Source organism: Teleopsis dalmanni, chromosome 2 (genome assembly GCF_002237135.1).
Source record: "Teleopsis dalmanni isolate 2A chromosome 2, ASM223713v2, whole genome shotgun sequence".
Classification (NCBI taxonomy): domain Eukaryota; kingdom Metazoa; phylum Arthropoda; class Insecta; order Diptera; family Diopsidae; genus Teleopsis; species Teleopsis dalmanni.
Window position 1 is genome coordinate 175,600,008 of NC_051847.1, and position 4,541 is coordinate 175,604,548.

Here is a 4,541-nt window from a genome sequence, read left to right on the forward strand (position 1 = left end):
ACATGCAAGTGTGTGTATCTATGTTGCTATGCTATCTACTTGTATCGATTTGATATTTATAAATAATGCCACTCATTGAGATACTTTACGTTTGCTATGCATATGGTATATCAATTGCGCGATATCAGTTTAAATAACCAAACAGCAGCAATAAGGAGCTAATAGAAGATGAAAAAAATAAAATAAATGTTAGTTACTAAAACATAAATTGTTACATGTACAACAACAACAAAAACAACACGAACAGTAACAACAACAGTACTAACAGAACCATAACAGTCACAATCACAATCACCATCAACATTAGTGGCATTAAGTAAAACTGTGCAGTGCACAGATACCACAAACACTCAACGTTAAGCTTGAGATACATGCTTAACCGTATGATTTATGTGTAGTGGAGCTATTTTAACCATTGGACCCCCAAGGCTATTCGGTATGTTGGTCGACCATAGCCAATTCTTTTAATTTTCTTTGCTTTTCGATTGAAAAATATAAACGTGGAAAAGAGAAAAATGTGTTTGGTTGGCAAAAATTGGTCAGCAACGGCAACGGAATAATAAATAATAAAGCTTTTACTTTATGAATGTGGCCAACAGAAGTTGGAGCTACAATTCAACGCTCTTCCAATTTAACACAGCAAAGCTAACAAAAATGGTAACAACAACAACAACAACCACAAACAATAACAATAGCAGCAACATCACCAGCTATAAGCAAATATTAGAAGAAAAAGCAATGTATCTGAGCAAAAAAAAAAAATTGTATCTGTAGTCAATTTTTGTTGGTACCCACATAAAAAAACAATTTGGAAGTGATGCGGAAAAGCAGTACAAAAAAAAGGAGAAATATTATAAAAGAAAAGCCGCCTGAACAGTGGCAAAAAATCTATGGGAAGTGCCCTCGTGGAGCTTGTCAAAACACATTCATTCCTACAATATTGAAACCCGGAACCATATTTAAAAGCTAAAAATTGCAGTTCAAGATTCAAGAGTTTGAAGGTCATTCAATTAGCTTATTTGTTTATTGGGGTGTTCGGTTCGGTTCGGTTTGTTTGTTTGCACACAGCACATTTACGGTCACAGGAACCCAGTGGAATGTATAAATCTATTTATGTGATTTTGATTTCAAAAGAAATGATTTATTTCTGTTCGAATTGTATTTTTACACATGTCCGAAATTGATTTCATATGGTTCAGATTATGCAGATTTAATAACATTAGGAAGAGAGAGATTCGCTGATTTATGAAGTAACTTGATTTTACCTTAATTTATAATATATACGGTTTTTTAGATCAGATATGAGTATTATATAAATAATTGTATAGAAGTGCAATTGATAATATTCTACAAATACAAATACAATTTGTATAAATCATACAAATTAATCATATATTAATATTTTTTTTCATCGGCCGTCTTTAAGAACTTTAGAATTATATACCAGCTTTTTTATATATACCATATAATTTAGTTTTGTAAACAATAAGCTTTTTATGAACTAGACGGGACTGTATGATATTCTATCTATAGGTAGAAATAAAGAATTGAATGGAATTCAAACGCTGTCGTATTAGATAAGTTGCTGTATACAGTTCTCATCGATATTACTCTTAAAAATAATAAAAACTGACATCTAAATATTCTATTCGAACTTTCTATTTAAAATACGAAAATCTAACGTAACACTTTGGTAATGAAACAATAATAAAAATAATGAGTTGAAAGACAAGCGAAAGATCTAAATAAGGAGACAGTGCTACAGCCGGTTTAGGATTTTTCAGTTGGCAATAGAAAGTTGTTAATAGATTATCTCACCTATTTCTTATGTTAAAATACGCAATATAATTCAGTCAATTGAATATCGTATTTACTCAAAAATAACATTAAAGTTATAGTCAAAATTTTCAGTAAACTCCGACAATGATAGAAATATTAAAATCTATCTGCGATGTGGTTTCCTGAACGAGTTACTCATAAAATGGTTTAAAAATTTATGATATAGGTATATCAGAAGAACAATATGATTTAATTATATATGAATTGTTGTACATATATGCACATTGTTATGAATGAGTAAACCTATTGATAAGATTAATATAAAGCCATTGTACATAAAACAAATAATACAAATTAAAAAAATATGTTTACCAGATATATTCAAATGTATTTTGGGAAATGGCAGGCAATTATACACTACTCTAGAAGATTGATTGCATTGAAGACAGATATTTATTACTCAAGTTGACGGTAATGTGGCCAGTAAAATATAGTAAAGTGTAAAATATTATTGTGTTTATTAAAATTTTAGTACAAAAAACTTGTTTTAGTATGTTATTCATATATAATTATTAAAAATTTCACAATCATATGGACTTCGTTTCAAAATTATAATAATTATTAGAAAGAATAGGACTTACCTCATGGTAACTAAAGTTTTTTGAGTTAAATCAGTACACGATCAGAAATGATCAATAAAGTGATCCTGAAGATAATTATAAAATACGTTTTTTAATAACTTTTAAAGATATATTAAAAATTTGACTTACTTAAACGTACCGTAGTATGTGCAGTAAAGTATATTACTACCAAATCTGAATTGCAGTTTTGGATATCGGCAACTATAACATAAGTTTTCGCAAAACTTGTTGATATTGGCCAAGTAAACCTATTGAAAATAAAGCAATACAAAATATATTTTTTTATAACTGATAAATCCTACTTGCTTGAATATTCAAACAATATTCTTATCTTCCTCAGATAAACAACAATTCTTGTTTGTAGGACTGAGTTTTTCGGCTTCGGCAGAAAAAAAGGATATTGCTAAAGTAAACTACAATATATATAATAAAATAAATTTTTTAACCGATTTAAAAGAAGTCTTAAATTTTACATACCAAAACGCACAGTAGTCCTTTATGCAAATCTGCTACTATCAAATCTTTAAAGTAGTCAGATATTTGAATTTCGCAAATATAGTGTTTGCTTAGGCACGTCAAACATCAATTAATCCAAAAATCTTGTGCAGTGGTATTAGATCAGTAACTACTGGTACTGATCAAATCAGCAGAGAAATGCTGATAGCGAATCCTGGGAATATTTGGATTTTGGATTTTGGCATATATTACAAAAGTTCAGTCTAAAAAATAAATATTTTCAGCTGCTAATAATGAGACAATCTTCTTAGATTATAAAAAATAATGAATAAAAATATAAAAATTTACTTTTATCTGACAAATTTCAAATTTTTAGAAAACTCAAGGCTAACATGAAAATGTATTTTTATATTATTGGTAATAGACACCAATAAAAATAAATGGAATTATTTTTTTTTTTTTTGTTTTAATGAAATATGGTTGACAAAACAACACTTCTAATAATAAAAAAAATTTTGAATAAATTAAATATCAGTCGCAAAGTAAACCAATTTCAGTTATACATACAGTCAGTGCTCAGCTTAACTTATTTCAGTTCATAAATTCATAAGCAATCATTATACTTACTATGTCATGGGCTTAGTAAAATTAGCATAATAGTCTGAATATGTATAACTCACCTCTGTGTACATCTTATAAGATCCAGACCAAGTTTCTCTTAGGAGAACTTAATGACGTCTGCGATTAAGCTGGAGAATATACCTCTCAGTTTTATTTCAATCTGTTTCGTCGTCAATTATTTAAGCGCGATTTGAAGTGTTCGACAAATATATCAATTTCGAGTGCAAATTATCTTAAATTATTTATTTAATTCAATTACTGAGTATTTAATATTATGTTTTGAGTAATGGCATTTAGAAATAAGCATAAAAAATATAAATTTAGAGCAACTCGATCTATATTTTCACAAGAATAAAACAAATTATATCTGATAAAAATTTTTTGAATAATTTAATGCAACAATTATTTTATACTCACTAACACAAAGAGCTAAGCTTACTATATTTTATTTTTTTTTTTTTTATTTAATTTAAATTCAATATGTATTCTGTCACATAGTACGGTGACATTTTACAATTTTTTAATAAATACTATTTGAGACTTGATCATTTACAATTAAAGTAGTTCTCCCTGTAGAGAGCTACTCTTTTCTTTTTAATTTAAGATTTCTTTATAATAAAATTTGATTTTTATAATAAAATTTGAAGCGGCGTTTTCCTTTTCAGTCTCGTAAATATATTTGAGGGGGACATCAAATTCGAAGCTAGGATGTTGGGATGAATTTGTATTCGTTCATGGTATTTTCTAGCTACCTTTTTTACTTCATCTCTTACCGGGATTATCCCAAGGTCCCGATGGATTTGAATGTTAGTTACATACCATGGAGCATTTACTATTTCCCGTAAAGTTTTAGATTAAAATCTTTGAAGAATTTCTATGTTGGATGTTGAGGCTGTTCACCATAATTGAATGCCATAGGTCCATACTGGTTTTAGCACACTTTTATATAAAATAAGTTTATTCTTTAGGGATACTGAAGATTTTTTATTTAGTAGCCAAAACATTTTTCTGTATTGAATCCCAAGGGATTTCCTTTTGTTAAAA

The 4,541-nt window shown here is 28.3% G+C and overlaps 1 long non-coding RNA gene across 1 annotated transcript; it reads right to left on the reverse strand.

The window, feature by feature from the left end:
* Positions 1-2,554: 2,554 nt before the first annotated feature.
* On the reverse strand, positions 2,555-3,745 carry LOC119681856. The gene is made up of 4 exons (XR_005252541.1): positions 3,557-3,745; positions 2,898-3,139; positions 2,723-2,833; positions 2,555-2,668 (listed from the first exon to the last, which is right to left on the reverse strand). It is a non-coding gene; the product is annotated as an uncharacterized LOC119681856 (long non-coding RNA).
* Positions 3,746-4,541: the final 796 nt, after the last annotated feature.